The sequence below is a fragment of the Hyperolius riggenbachi genome, chromosome 7 (assembly GCF_040937935.1).
Source record: "Hyperolius riggenbachi isolate aHypRig1 chromosome 7, aHypRig1.pri, whole genome shotgun sequence".
NCBI lineage: Eukaryota > Metazoa > Chordata > Amphibia > Anura > Hyperoliidae > Hyperolius > Hyperolius riggenbachi.
The window spans coordinates 140,323,368-140,340,172 of NC_090652.1; the positions used below are offsets into that span (position 1 = coordinate 140,323,368).

Sequence of the window (16,805 nt, forward strand, 5' to 3'; positions counted from 1 at the left end):
TGCAGATTCCGCCAACCCGGGAGAGGGACCGGACTGCAGCCATGGACCAGATAGACATTTAATCGGTTGCTGCCACTAGTAACAACTGAATAGAAGCCACCACTGAGCCAGCAGCAACCGTCCGCAAATTAGCTGATGCCACTATGCCTGCAGCAGTAGAAGCCACTCAACAAAGTGTAGTAGGCATAGACCTCAATTCACTAAGCTTTATCAAACACTTTATCAAACGTTTGATAATTTACCTCATGAGTAAAATCTAATTTTGAATTCACTAAGGTGTTATAGATTTATCAAATGTTTTATTGATCAATATTTATCAATAAGTCTAGAACACCTTAGTGAATTCAAAATTAGATTTTACTCATGAGGTAAATAATCAAATATTCGATAAAGTGTTTGATAAAGCTTAGTGAATTGAGGCCATAGTGTTCCTGGGGCAATCAGCAAAAATTGTGTTTAAATTTCCTAGGTCGGCCCCCTAGCATCAACCTATCTCAAGAACAGCGATACAGCCCTTGGCCTTAAAAGTTTGGGCACCACTGAAAAAGATGATATTCTTAGATACTGGTCTAAAAATGAGCATTTATGGTAGGCTCATCAAAAGGCCACTTTTCCACGGGCGGCTGAACTGCTGGTTTGTCAGTAGCAAGCGCAGTTCGGTTGCAATTACATCGCTCAGTAATACCAGGTCAGGTCACAAATATGTGGCAGCGTTACCCGGCAGCAAAAAAATCATCGTGTCACTATATGGGGGTGCGCCAGTCCACCGCCTGTGCCTAGCGCTAGCACATGCCAGGACAGTACCAGCTGACAGATGGTGAAATCACTGCCTTCAGCTACTTGTGGAAAAGAGGCCTCCTTATCGCTTGAAATAATTGCACACTTGCTAGTAAATTATTTGAAACTGTCTTTTTTTCGTTGTCTTGAAGTGCATTATAATAAAAAAAGAGATATTAACTTGTCGATTTGCAGAGCAGACTGCCTTCTGTAGAGGCAGTGACTGAGCTGAGGACATCATGCACCCAGCCCATTGTCAAAAGGCTGTGTCTGGGCACGCACACTCCGCCCTCCTTGACGCTCTCCAGAAATCTGCGCGCTCCTTACGGTCCTGGGCAGCGCGCCTCTATGAGGAGAGGCATAGACGGGAGCGTGCTGCTCGTCCCCGTGTAGTGAGTACTCTGGGCGGCGCGCCTGAAGGAGGAGAAGCATAGGCACTTAGGCAGGAGCGTGCTGCTCGGCCCCGTGCACAGTATCTAGTGTTGGCTATCGGGCGCGTACTTTCCGCTTCTCCCGCACCCACAATCAGCACAGCACACCCGCTTGCTACTCACGTCACGAGTGTAGACCTGTCGGTTAGGAGAAGAGTTCGTTAGCTGAGTGTTTAGAACTTTTGGTAAGTTTTTTTCACGTCTCGTTCTTTCTTGAGATCACAGCTGCTATTTTATCTCGGCTGGGGTGTAACAGCACAGTTACAATTACTTTATCAAAATAAACTTTATACATTACAGTTCTTTTTTTGTGCAGTATAGCCAAACAAATGATCTTGATATACTTATGTTTAATTTATATATATTGTATTGCCTGGCAGTCCCTTAAATGACTGTTCATATGTGTAATGTTGTGCAATGGGAGTTTCTTCTTTGCGCTACTTTCATTTCTTAACTTCCATGCTCTTGTTACTAGCTACATTTCTTAGATTTTTCTTTCGTTTTGATTTTCTGTTTTTTCTTTATTTTTGCCTTTGCCCTATTTGGCCTTCTATCCATGGCCTGGCCTGGGCAGGACTTGTAAAGCGGCTAGGCATAGTCTCCAGTCTGCTATGTGCATTTTACAGCCTAGTAAATTACAGGATGTATAGTCATTCAGAATATTGCCTTCTAGCATTTGTTAAATGCCAACTTTTTCAGTCTTGGATGTTTCGGTGGGAGGGAGGCTAGGCCCATGTCAGATGCCTAGGAATATCAAGGGGATTTCCCATCTATTGTAGTCTCTCATTTAAATTGCTAGAGATGAGATGGAAAATATCAACTTGCTAGTATTTTTCACCCTTCAGTTACTGGAATCTGTGTGGGCTAAACTGGAATTTTATTTGAAGCTGGTCAGATTTGGAAAGCTGATCATTACCAGATTTATTTGATTATGGCTAGGGTCACAGGGGGGTTTGCTTTGCATTCCCTGTGACAGCAGGATTGGGAAAGTGGCGCCACACTTATCCACTCATTGCATACAGTGAAGCATACAGTCAATGAAAAGTATGCTTCACTGTTACTGTTTTTGCGGTAACGCACGGCATGCAATGTGCTTTTGATGCTGCTGTTTAAACCGCAACGCACCTGCCATATACATAGGTGGTGCATTGCAGTGAACCATGTTACAAACCGGCCCTTATGCTGGGCATAGACGGTACGTTTTTTTTCTTATCAATCGAGCCGCTGATGGCTCAAAGGATAATTTCCGACGTGTCCGATCACCACGTGGATCGATTCCCGGCTTAATCCCCGCAGGCGGACAATGGACAAAAAATGAAGCGCTGATAAGAAAGTGCCCCCGGGGACGAGCGGGAATCGATCCGCGCGGACGAGCGGTGACGCTCGATTCCGGCGCATAAACGTACCGTCTATGCCCAGCATTAGGGCTTGTTCCGTTTGCAAAGCAGGTGGCTGTGCGTCAGTGCGGCTTGGTGCTGCATGTGATTCCCCCAGAGGCAGCGCTTACAATCCCATTCAATTATTAGGAATGTGATAATGGCTCAAACGCGGCAAAATGCATGCAACCATGCGCTGCAGTTCAGTGGTGAATCATAGCGCATGTATGGAAACATCAGACAGTACAGTCTATGCACTCTTTGATGTCTCTGTGATCGCGTTTCCAAAAGCATAGCTAAATTCATGCTAATGGAAACGAGCCCTTATTCCGCATCGCAACACACCACTGTGACTGTAGCCTAATGCTGGGGATACACAGTACGTTTTCCCCCTTATCAATTGAGCTGCTGATGGCTCGATTGATAATTTCCGACAGGTCCGATGACCTCGCTCGATCCCCGTGGGCGGACAATAGCGGGGAGTCGAGCAGAAAATAAGGAAGCGCCCGCGGGGAAGAGCGGGAATCGATCCGGACGGCGGTGGGGACGCAGCGGGAGTCGATCCGGCGGATAATCGCAGGGCTGTGGAGTCGGTCCAAAAATACTCCGACTCCTCAGTTTAGGATTCCTCCGACTCCTCTAATTTGCATATTACAATTTTGTTCATTAAAAGTATGTAACATGAAATTCGTCTCTTAACTGCCAACGCTTAGGAATTTTACAAGACAACTGAAGTGAGAAGGATATGTAGACTGCCATATTTATTCCCTTTAGACTAAAACTAGTCCTTGGTAAGAGTACTTGTAAAAGGTACAAACCGGAACAAAGAACATCTATCAGGCCCTAGGCAATGTAACTGTGGGTACATGTAAGAGTGATGTGCAGGTACTCTGCAGGGGAATGAGGAGATTGTAAACAGACAACACCTCTGTGTTCAATTTGCACAGCATTCTCAGTGGATTCCCTGCAGCTCTGTGGGGAGTGCATATGTAGAGTATAGTACTACTGTGTAACAAAGTAAACCTGAGACAGATGAAATTAAAGTTTTATACATACCTGGGGCTTGCTCCAGCCGCCTTCAGGATAATCAGTCCCTCGTTGTCCTCCTCCACCACCTGGATCTTCTGCTATGAGTCCAGGTACTTGAGCCAGTCGGGCGTAGTGCGCATGCACACACTCCGCTGCCAGGAGCATACTACACCTGTGCAGCACTATTGCGCAGGTGCAGAATGTTCCTGGCTGTGGGAGCGGCATGCGGCCGGACAGCGCTGACTGGCTGAATTACCAGGACTCATAGCAGAAGATCCGGGTGGTGGAGGACAGCGAGGGACTGATTAGCCTGAAGGGGGCTGGAGGAAGCCCCAGGTATGTATAAAACTTTACTTTTCATCCGTCTCAGTTACCCTTTAATTTGTAGTCGCCAAACCAAATTTTAACAACATATCAAATTATTTGATTTCATGAGCAAAGGGAGTGCATAAATCAGCATCAATGCAGAATTTTTTCCATCTCGTTGACCATCTCTATTAGTGACACAGCTACATCAGGCTTTATTCTTACAGCATAGATGTTATTTAGTACATATAAGAGATTCCTGTGTACACATCATATATACAGTCACAATCAAATATGTATATCTGACCTTAAAAATACGGGGACTGCTTTATTGAAGCAGCACAAGTAACTAATTTTGATTGGTTCATTTCATTTTTGTGGACTAAGCACAGCTATTACTGTATATATACTGTATATATACATTATTTTTAATAACTATTATTTGAGAAATAGAACATTTTATCATATTTTCTATTTTAATTACAGTTACAAATTCATTAGGAGTCGGAGTCGGTGCATTTTTTCCCGACTCCAGGCACCCAAAATTGCCCGACTCCATGACTCCGACTCCACAGCCCTGGATTATCGAGCCGCCGGGTCGTACCGTGTCTCCCCAGCATAAGGGTTCTTTTACACTAATTGATATGTGTTGTGTGTGTTTTGTTTTTTTTTGTTGTTGTTTTTTTGTTTCCTCCATTTCCATTGCAGTGCATTGTGAAAAAGCTTCAGCTTTTCAGCGTATAGTGTGAAAGAGGCCATAGGGAAACATGAACACTGGACTGCACATTCATTGTCCTTTCAGTTACAACTGACAGCAACTGATCAAAGTGACCCAGAGATGAATAAAACCCTTTTTTTTTTTTTTTTTTTTTTTTTTTTAACTTACCTACCCGGGGCTTCCTCCAGCCCCATAAGCATGGATGCTTCCCTCGCCGTCCTCACGTTTGCCTCCCGCGGTCTGCCCGGGATCCTCCGTGTAGCCGCAACAAAACTCCGGTAGACAGCTCAGTCGGGCTCACTCTCATTGAGTGATGTCAGCAGGGGCCTTCTGCGCTTGCGCAGAAGGCCCTCTGCTGACGTCACACAGCTGCTTACCAGGGCAGATTGCGGCTTAACAGAGGACCACAGGAGGACGGCGAGGGACGCATCCGTGCTTCTGGGGTGGAGGAAGCCCCGGGTAAGTTAAAAAAAAAAAAGGGGGGGGGGAGTTTATTCATCTCTGGGTCACTTTAAGTGTAAAAGGGCCCTAATGGTCGTTTTACATTATATCAGTTGCTGTCAGTTATAACTGAAAGCACAACTGATGTGCAGCCCAGTGTCCATGTTTTCCTATGGCCTCTTTCACACTGGATGCTGAAAAACTGAAGCTTTTTCACAGGGGCACTGCTATGGAGAAAAAAAAGCATTAAAATGCATGAAGTGTAAAAGGGCCCTAAATATTACGAAAGATTAGTCACATGCAAAATTCCATTTCAGCCCCACAAGTGCACAAGAGTTCTTGCAGAGTTGTTAAACTCCTCTCTTGTGGCTGCGATTAAGGTGTAGCTGCAGCCACAGTAATGGGATTTTTTTGCTTTCATTGCGGCCAGTCTGCAAATCCAATAGTTTGTTACTACTGTACAAATTGTCTTCATTATATTCTAAAACATTGATGCTCTAATTACTGTACATATCCTGTCTTCTGTCTGACCTTGATTTCTACTTAGTCGCATGCCTTCAAAATTCCTTTGCTTGATTGACTTTGTATTATCAGCTTGTGAACATGGTCAAGAGAATGTAGGCAGCAACCAAAGGTGCTGGGGAGATGAGATGCAGGGGCATTGCTGCGGCAGCATGGGAGAGGACTGAAAACCATTCCAAGCAGAAGTTGCACAAACTCTGCTGAGGTTACAGAACAGTGATTCTGGATAACTGAGCACTGTAATTTAAAGTGAACCCAAGGTGAGAGTAATATGGAGGCTACCATATTACTTTACTTTTAAAGGATACCCGAAGTGACATGTGACATGATGAGATAGACATGCATATGTACAGTGCCTAGCACACAAATAACTATGCTGTGTTCCTTTTTTTCTTTCTCTGCCTGAAAGATTTAAATATCAGGTACGTAAGTGGCTGACTCAGTCCTGACTCAGACAGGAAGTTACTACAGTGTGACCCTCACTGATAAGAAATTCTAAGTATAAAACACTTTCCTAGCAGAAAATGGCTTCTGAGAGCAAGAAAGAGGTAAAAAGGGGAATTTCTTATCAGTGAGGGTCACACTGTAGTTCCTGCCTGAGTCAGCCACTTACATACCTGATATTTAACTCTTTCAGGCAGAGAAAGGAAAAAATGGAACACAGCATAGTTATTTGTGTGCTAGGCACTGTACATATACATGTAGAGAAAACACCTACTCTGTTCTCTGTTTCATTCTTCACTGTTCAGCCTGCTTTTAATCAGCCCAGATAAAATCCCGGACTGAGCATTCACTCTGGCTTTGCTATAATGACTCTGCTATAATGATTCCTGAGCAGAGCCAAAAGAGGGCAGGCTTGGGCTTGAAAAGACATCGCAGAAGATGGACTAAGCTATAATGATTCAGAATCAGAATCTTTATTTTCTTGAGCAAAGCCAGACTGAATGCTCAGTCAGGGATATTATCAGGGCTGATAAGAAGGAAGCTATGCAGTGCAGAATGACACAGAAAGCAGGGTAGGTGTTTTCTCTAATGTTCCCACTGATATATATGGTAAAATACATGAGGGTGCTTCGTCTCTGGTTCACTTTAAGGGCTCTTTTCCACTATGAAATGCAATCGCGTTTTAATTTCCACCATGCGATTGAGCTACTATACTCAGTATAGCTCAATCGCATCCAAAACACAGCAGGACGACGATTGCATTTTTACCAAAATCGGATCGCACTAATGGAATTTGCTGCTGCAGTTTCCATTAGTTTAATGTACCTTGCGATTTGCATTCAGAATCAAATCGCAGGGTAGTGGAAAAAGGCCTTAAGCAATTTTAACCATGGCATGGTTGTTGGTGCCTGATGGGCGTATTTCGCAGTCTGCTCAATTAGGGCTGGTGCACACCGAGCGGCTTTTTCAGCGTTTCTGCAGCCGCTTGTGGCTGCGGATACGCTTGGTCAATGTATCTTAATGGGGTGGTTCACACCAGAGCGGGAGGCGTTTTGCTGAAACGCATACTCCCGGGGTGAGGCATTTTTTGGATTGTGGATGCGTTTCTGCCTCAATGTTAAGTATAGGAAAAACGTAAACCGCTCTGAAAAACGGCAGTTCAGAGCGGTTTTGCAGGCGTTTTTGTTACAGAAGCTGTTCAGTAACAGCTTTACTGTAACAATATCTGAAATCTACTACACCAAAAACGCTTCACAAAACCGCAAAATGCTAGCTGAAACGCTACAGAAAATAACAAAAAGCGTTTCTTCAAAATCTGTTAGCATTTTGCGGATCTGCTAGCGGGTTTTGGTGTGCACCAGGCCTTACTGGGATTTTCAAGCACAACCATTTTTAGGGTTTACAAAGAACGGTGTGAAAAGGGAAAAACATCCAGTATGCGGCAGTCCTGTGGGCGAAAATGCCTTATTGATGCTAGAGGTCAGAGGAGAATGGGCCGACTGATTCAAGCTGATAGAAGAGCAACATTGACTGAAATAACCACTCGTTACAACCGAGGTATGCAGCAAAGAAATTGTGAAGCCACAACATGCTCAACCTTGAGGCGGATGGGCTACAACAGCAGAAGACCCCACCGAGTACCACTCATATTTCGCGTAAACCGAATGAGAACACGGATCCATCATGCCTTACCACTGTGCAGGCTGGTGGTGGTGGGGTAATGGTATGGGGGATGTTTTCTTGGCACACTTTAGGCCCCTTAGTGCCAATTGGGCATCGTTTAAATGCCACGGGTTGCCTGAGCATTGTTTCTGACCATGTCCATAGCTTTATGACCACCATGTACCCATCTTCTGATGGCTACTCCCAGCAGGATAATGCACCATGTTACAAAGCTCAAATCATTTCAAATTGTTTTTTTGAACATGACAATGACTTCACTGTAGTAAAATGGGCCCCACAGTCACCAGATCTCAACCCAATAGAGCATCTTTGGGATGTGATGGAACAGGAGCTTCGTGCCTTGGATGTGCGTCCCACAAATCTCCATCAATTGCAAGTTGCTATCCTATCAGTGTGGGCCAACATTTCTAAAGAATGCTTACAGCACCTTGTTGAATCAGTGACACGTAGAATTAAGGCAGTTCTGAAGGCAAAATGGGGTCAAACAAACACCGTATTAGTATGGTGTTCCTAATAATAATCCTTTAGGTGAGTGTAGATCCTGAACGAACATATGCAGATCAGGGGTTTCTGACAATATTGTCAAAACTGAAAGGATTAGGCGCATGCTTGTTTCTGGTTTAATTCCGACACTACAACAGCTAAACAGGTCAGCAGAGTTGCCAGGCAACTAGTATTGTTTAAAAAGAAAGAAATATGGCAGCCTCCGTAGCTCTCTCTCCTAGGATTCCCTTTAACCACTTTACCCCCGCCTGTTCGAATTTCTCCGTCCCTTTTTCCATCCTTTAAACCCCAGGGACTGAGAAATCCGTACTGCCCGCCGCTCGCCCGGAGATCAATGAACGGGAAAATCCATTCCCGTTCGTTGATCTAAGCCCCGCAATGATCCGCTGCTTTTCCGCTAAGGAGCGCGATCAATGTGAAAAAAAAAAATGTACCCAGCCTCCTAGTACTTCCGCTTACCCAGCCTCCTAGTCGCATTAAACAAAAAGTTACTGTTGCCATCTTGTGGCCAAATAGTAAAACTACACCCTAAACATTTTTCACATACAAATGAATTATACACAAAAAATTCATTACCTCCCACAGTCCCCAATTTTTTTAATTTTTTTTTGTACTTAAAAAAAATTAAAAATTTACAATGAAAAAAAAATACATAGTTACCTTAGGGACTGAACTTTTTAAATATTTATGTCAGGAGGGTACAACACTGTTACTTTATAAACTATGGGCTTGTAATTAAGGATGGACGCAAAACTGAAAAAAATGCACCTTTATTTCCAAATAAAATATTGGCGCCAAATATTGTTATAGGGACATAATTTAAACGGTTTTATAACCGGGACAAAAGGGCAAATACATTTCATGGGTTTTAATTACAGTAGCATGCATTATTTAAAAACTATAATGGCCGAAAACTGAAAAATAATTAATTTTTTTCCCACATTTTTCCTATTTTCCCATTAAAACACATTTAGAATAAAATAATTATTGGCATAATGTCCCACCTGAAGAAAGCCTAATTGGTGGCGGAAAAAACAAGATATAGCTCATTTCATTGTGATAAGTAATGATAAAGTTATAGACGAATTCATGGAAGGAGCGCTGAAAGGTGAAAATTGCTCTGGTGCTCGGGGGTAAAACCCCTCAGTGGTGAAGTGGTTAAAGTGGATCAGAGATAAACTTTTACTCCTTGCATAAGTGTGTTCCTTTCATATAGTTTATAGGGGATTCCTCAAGCCAAATACTTTTTTTTTTTTTCTTCTTCTTTTAATACTCTAATTCCCTATAAACTAAACAAGCCTCACCCACAGCTTCTCCAGAGAGCACTGGCACTCTCAGACTCATGTAGCAAGGGCTTATGGGAGCTCAGTCTTGGCAGGAGGAGGAGGTGTTACTAGCCAGAGATTTCAGAGGGAGAGGGGAGTGAAGGTTTCACGGACTGGCTGGAGGGCTGGAGATGCAGATCAGCTTGCCTGTGTGTAATGTGACAAACGGAACATAGCTGCCCTCGTATCACAGGAATAAATGATCATAAACTGTTAAAGCTGTTTGCAGCTAGATTTGCAGTGTAAACTATCTAAACATTAGATAAGATATATATATAGACAAGATACTTGTTCTATTTATCTCAGATCCGCTTTAAGTGTTAAAGAGGACCTTGCTGAAAAAAAAATGTATTCTATAGAGTAGAGTGAAAAAAATGTATTCTATACATTGCAAAGTGAGAAGTTAAAAAATAAAAGATAGATCGAAGAATGATTGATATTTGTAATTTCATTTGTTCATGTTGTCTGATCCACAATGAGCGTGCGGGTCATCCTCTTTACAGCTGGCAGACAAGAAAAACATCAATAAAGAATATCTTTGGGTGTAATCCTTTATGCCGTGAAGGATCAAAACACAGTCCTCTTTCAGGGCAATCCACCTTGCCCACCAAGACTTATTTGTTACTTTAGAAAAGGACTATTAAAGCTAATGCAATCTCAAAAAGGCAGAAAAAACTTTCTGAAAAAACTTTGACACATGTAGAAAAAACATAAAAACAAACGGTTCTTCAATATCAAGGTGATAGGTCTTGAAAACACATTGAATTAGTTTGGATCAACAAGCGGTTGTAGCTTTACGGGTATTTAACTTTAAGGCAACGACACATGTTCGTTTCTGGCTTTTATATAGATTTGTATGTGCCCTTCATCAGGCCGTGATACCTAACTCTATAAATAAGAACAATACATAACACATTAAAATCACAAAATGCATTTCCTCAAACACGACAAAAGAATTGTCGCAAAAAGAGAACCCACCACCAAATAAGGTTTATAGCGTGTACACCAGGTTCAAACCAAGAACCTACACGCCTGGGTAACCTAGATGGCATATTCACCTAAGAGTAGAGTTTGTGATATGTACACGAAGATCAAGCCAAAAGTTATAGTACATTGAAAATGTGTCAAGATGAAGATGGAATCAGCAGAGAGAGAAAAAATAAAGAAAAAGTTCTCCAAATGGACCAGCACGGAAACACATTATGAGAGCTAGTAAATATCAGTCCTCATGTTCACAAGTTGGTCACCAAAGGAGGATAAAAGGTATAGATAGTGCACAGAGCATTACTAGACCGAAAGTTACGATGTGGAAATCAAGGAATAATCTGCAAACCTGTGTGGCTCAACCAAAGGAAAAAGGACCAAACAAGCATCAAGAGCCATATACTGGGGCGCGTCTGAGCTCAACAGACGCACAGAATAACCTAAAATGAAGAGAATATAAAGAATAAACAAGGCCCATCCCAATGTCTTATAGTGCCCAAGCATGTAGCATACAGGAAAGTCTCCTATAGAGCAATCAAAAGGGGAACCCTGTAACATGTATAACCAAATTCAACTGGCTCACGATACCGGTGCAGAAACTGTCCGTGTATGCCCAGCATAAAAGTCCGGCAGACCCGTCGTTGCCGCTGGTATTGCGTGTGTACGCACCTTTAAATTTACCTGTCAGATAATTTCCAACATGTTTGAAATTATCTATCTAACCATCTATCTGCCTAGCAATTAGGCATTGTTCTACTCAGCATGAGATAACCAGAAGACAATGCACCAGAGATAATGACCATTCTCTACCAGTACTTTACAGAAAATAATCTAATTACAGAAAATGTAATGCTAGGCATACACGGTGAGATAGTTCTTATCAATCGAGCCGCTGATGGCTCGATTGATAAGCTGCAACCTGTCAGATCACCGCGGCGGATCGATACTGCGCTCGATCCCCGCGGGCGGACAATAGAAAAAACCGAAGCGCTGATGAGAAGCACCCGCGGGGACAAGTGAGAATCGATACGCGTGGTGACGTGCCGCCATCGAGCCGCTGGCTCGATACCGGCGCATAATCTCACCGTGTATGCCTAGCATTACAGAAAAATCTAACTGAAAATTTTATGGTGTGTACTAGGCATTAGATCCAATGCAACTGTAGTGGCCATTGATCTGCTGCCAGCAGCAGATAGACCTAGATTTTCCATCCTGTCAGATCAAATCGATCGAAATCGGCTGCAAATCGACCGATAGATGTGATAGAATCGATTACCGATCTATTGATTGCATAGAATCGATCAGTGGCTGAAATCGACCAGTGTATGGGCCCCTTCGTGCTGGGCATACACGGCTCGATTTTGCCGCTCGATTCTGCAGGCGATTCTCTTATCTTCGGCTCATTTTTCTTTTTTTTCCATTGTGTTCAATTCGAATTGAGCGGGGAAACGATCGGGCGGGATATCGGAGGTGTCGGATATTATCTATCGAGCCATCTAAATGACTCAGAAATGAGCCGTGTATTCCCAGCATTATGCCTGGCATACACTGCTCGTTTCTTCCTTATCGAGCCGCTGATGGCTCGATTGATAATATCCGACAGGTCCGATAACCCGCCGGAAAGATTCCCTACGGGCGGACAATAGCGATGACGCGCCGGCATCGAGCCGCTGGCTCGATCCGGCGCATAAAACTCACCGTGTATTCCCAGCATAAGATACTAAAATAACAATTCCAGGATATACAGCAGTTCTGGACAAGGCCCAAAGCTGGGGCTGCTTTTGAGGTTATCTCTAATTGTCTGTGGAGACGGCTTCACAGTTCCTGCTGGTTAGCAGACAGACTGGCTTCTGAATTCCATGTTTCATCTTGTCCACCCTGGAGTGCAGTATATGTTGTTACTTTTTACTTAGAAGTTAGTTTACTATCGATATGTTTGTGTTTGGCCTGTACTTATGATTCTTGGGCGACCTGTCATCGAATGACTGTCTCAGCTAAAGATTCTCTAGCATCTATATGAAACTTCAGTCTGGGGGTCTAAAGTCTAGAGAAAAGGTATTTTTACAATGGGAAAAAAATAGGTGTGACATACATACACCTCAACACAGGTTAAAGGGAATCTGTAACTTTAATTATAATAGAACTCAGATACTTTCCTCAGAGGAGGAAGCCGCTGGATACTAATGAGGCTTCCCTCATCCTAATCAGCCAGCCTGATCCAGCGCTGGCACCACCCTAAAAGTTCAATAACAATAATAATACCAGTCATCAGGGCATACAGGCACAGTAGCAGCTTCCCCTCAGGCTTTGGCGGATGTAGCCGAGCCTTATCGGGTCTGCTCTACTGAGGCGCATGTGCAGTAGTGCAGGCCCAATCGGGCTCATATATTTCTGCTGGAGCCTGAGGTAAAGGCAGCTACTGCGCCTGCGCACATCGGTGATGAAAAGACTTTTAGGGGTCCCACCACTGGATTGTCTCTGCTGAGGAGGATGGGGGAAGCCTCTTTAGGAACCAGAGGCTTACCCTTCTCGGGGTAAATACCTCCTAGGGGAACTTTTCTCACTTTTTCCTCCATGCACCTATGCAGTGTGTCCCCACTCATAAATGAATAGGAGCTGGACAAGGCTTCAGAGGGTGCTAGAGGCGGAATGTCGAAATCTACTGAAGTAAGTATCTAACTTTTGCCCTTTTTTTTGTCCAGGTACACTGAGTGCTGGTTCACACTGCCAGCGATTTTTAAAGATCAATTAACCCTTCGCACTCTCACATGCAAATGTTCAAACAAATGCATTCACAGATTTACTCATCCAGGCACAACTGTTATCCCTACAGCTAAATTAAAAGCCAGGGTTTTAGTTCACAGAAGAATGCATTCTTATGCTTAGTCACCTATACTGCGTAGAAGTACCCAGGTAAACATAGGTGTCCTAACTCTGGCCCTGTAACATGCATAGTGCAGACATGCAAACACATTCATTGCATCAAACCTATCAATGGATTAGGAGCACACATCCTAACTTCCTCTCCTGGGAAAGACAGTGCATCTTACCAATCGCACAAGGGAGCTAATGTTGTGTCCATGTGCACCATGCGCATACACCAGCATAAGCTGTCTGCATGCTGACAAACATACAGGGGAAGGGGGGAGTGCACCGAATTGGACCCTAGCCACAGGGGTCAATGATAGGAATAAAGATACATATATCCAGGCACATCGCCTCTAGTTAGGACATTAAATAAATTATTAGGGAAAGGGAGGTGCTGAAGGGGGTGTGGCTAGAAAACAGCAAAAATCTATTAACCCTTCGCACACTCACATGCAAATGTTCAAACAATTGCATTCACAGATTCACTCATCCAGGCACAACTGTTATCCCTACAGCTAAATTAAAAGCCAGGGTTTTAGTTCAAAGAAGAATGCATTCTTATGCTTAATCACCTATACTGCGCAGAAGTACCCAGGTAAACATAGGTGTCCTAACTCTGGCCCTGTAACATGCATAGTGCAGACATGCAAACACATTCATTGCATCAAACCTATCAATGGATTAGGAGCACACATCCTAACTTCCTCTCCTGGGAAAGACAGTGCATCTTACCAATAGCACAAGGGAGCTAATGTTATGTGTCCATGTGCACCATGCGCATACACCAGCATAAGCTGTCTGCATGCTGACAAACATACAGGGGAAGGGGGGAGTGCACCGAATTGGACCCTAGCCACAGGGGTCAATGATAAGAATAAACATACATATATCCAGGCACATCGCCTCTAGTTAGGACATTAAATAAATTATTAAGGAAAGGGATGCAGACAGCTTATGCTGGTGTATGCGCATGGTGCACATGGACACATAACGTTAGCTCCCTTGTGCGATTGGTAAGATGCACTGTCTCTCCCAGGAGAGGAAGTTAGGATGTGTACTCCTAATCCATTGATAGGTTTGATGCAATGAATGTGTTTGCATGTCTGCACTATGCATGTTACAGGGCCAGAGTTAGGACACCTATGTTTACCTGGGTACTTCTACGCAGTATAGGTGACTAAGCATAAGAATGCATTCTTCTGTGAACTAAAACCCTGGCTTTTAATTTAGCTGTAGGGATAACAGTTGTGCCTGGATGAGTAAATCTGTGAATGCATTTGTTTGAACATTTGCATGTGAGAGTGCGAAGGGTTAATTAATTTTTGCTGTTTCTAGCCACACCCCCTTCAGCACCTCCCTTTCCTTAATCATTTATTTAATGTCCTAACTAGAGGCGATGTGCCTGGATATATGTATGTTTAGCGATTTTTAAAGAGGAGCCTAAAGCGAAAGTGGTGGAGCCAGTTTAATTCACCTGGGGCTTCTCCCAGCGCCTTGTGATTCTTCTGGTCCCTCGCCGTTGTTCCACTCTGTTCAATTCATTAGCTGTCCCCTCTAAAAGCTGCATGCGTGACCGCACACTTATGCTTCCTGATCATTCCCACTCAAAGCTGCAGGCGTGGCCGTACGCCTCCTGATTACACCCCTATGACTGGGAGCATTCTCCAGAAACTTTGTGTGTTGGGCTTAGCTAAACATCCGACATGCTGTATCTTAAACGATCATCATGCAGCCTCTGTACACACGCTGGTCTGGTGCACAATTCTCGATCATGCTAGTCGTTATTGTCTGCCATCGCTGAGTTCATACCAGCGTGGGTATGGGGCTTAACAACTTTGTTTGTTTTTATTATGGACTTCCTGATGGTGATATGTAATTGTGCCTTGCAAGGTAGATGTCTACAGCAATGACTGTAGCTAGCTACAAACTGCTTGCACTAGTAAAAGAGACTTCTGGCTTTTCAGTCTTGTAACAAGGGTCTTAGTACACACCAGCCACAAAGATGTGTGAGACCGCACACTAGCGATGTCGGGGAATGGGCGTGCAGCGGATCCACCCCTGTACCCACAGGGTATAGCGAACAGTTTCTCCAAGATGATCCGGCACAGCTCTTTTAATCAGAAAATTATTTTATTGGATCATGAAAGTACAAACATTAAAGCTGCATAGTGGCTACGGTCCACCATTTCGGCCCATCACAGTCCTTGTTCACGCCACACAGCCAAATGAACAACTGCACGCATACTCCTTATATAGTCAAAACTAAGACATGGCAACCAATCAGAGAAACCTATGCAAATGACTGGACCTGATGGGGAACTACAGGGCTTGTCCACAAAGGGTACCATCCTCCCACTCCATTGGTCAAACATTTTGAAATGCATGATGTCATTGCAGCAACATAAACATGTAAATAGAAACGTTTCTAACTCTGATCTATTGCACCTACTAAACATCTAAAATGATCCAGGGAGGAATCCAGGGCATCATGATGCAGAGTGCATGGGCATGGATGTGTCGTACACAGTGTAAAACTGTAAATAAAAGTACTCCGAGAGCTGCCCGCCGTCGCCATGGCAACCACCGTCACATGACAACCAATGCGGAAAGACGTACGCAATAACGCCTCTACAGGCGTCTTATTGCCGTCGCGATGCGGAAAAACATACGCATAGTACACGTATAAAAATACGGAACTGACACAGACAAAACTACGCATGCCCAATGCTATCAATGGGTGACCTGGATTCAACCCATAAAATAACACCCCTAGTTCTATCATGCATAGTAAAAAAAGTGCAAAAGAACCTATGATACAAAAATGACAATGAGGAAAGGACACCCCCCACCCCAAAACGACAGACCCAGAGCCATAGGACATCTACCATATGAAATTTAAATCGTATTCCTTATTTAATCCCCCACGACCAATAGTCCCCAATTCCCTAATCCAATGCGCTTCTCTTTTTAACAGTTCTCTACTCCTATCACCCCTAAACCCACGGGGCACCCCATCAATTACTTGAACTCTAAGCTGACTGACATCATGTTTAAATTGAACAAAATGCTCTGAAACTGCATGTTCCAAGCTTCTACCCCTGATACTGGATTTGTGTTTAGAAACACGATCTTTGAGCTCCTGCGTGGTTTTTTCCACGTAGCAGCTGCCACATGGACATTTATGTGAATCGAGCGGCAAAATCGAGCCATGTATGCCCTTATGCTGGGCATACACGGCACGTTTCTGGATGCAATTATGCACCGGATCGAGCTGCTGGCTCGATGCCGGCACATCCCCGCTCGTCCGTGCGGATTGATTCCCGCTCGTCCCTGCCAGCGCTTCTTATCAGCCGCTCGATTCCCCGCTATTGCCCGCCGTCGGGGATCGAGCGGGGAA

At 43.8% G+C, this 16,805-nt stretch overlaps 1 protein-coding gene across 1 annotated transcript in view; it reads left to right on the plus strand.

Moving 5' to 3' along the window:
• Window positions 1-1,257: 1,257 nt before the first annotated feature.
• Window positions 1,258-16,805, plus strand: part of LITAF (lipopolysaccharide induced TNF factor) — a 56,703-nt gene continuing 41,155 nt past the window's right edge. Inside the window, exon 1 of the mRNA XM_068246844.1 lies at window positions 1,258-1,393. The gene's annotated coding sequence lies outside the window, so the exon portion shown is untranslated. The remainder of the gene's footprint in view (window positions 1,394-16,805) is intronic.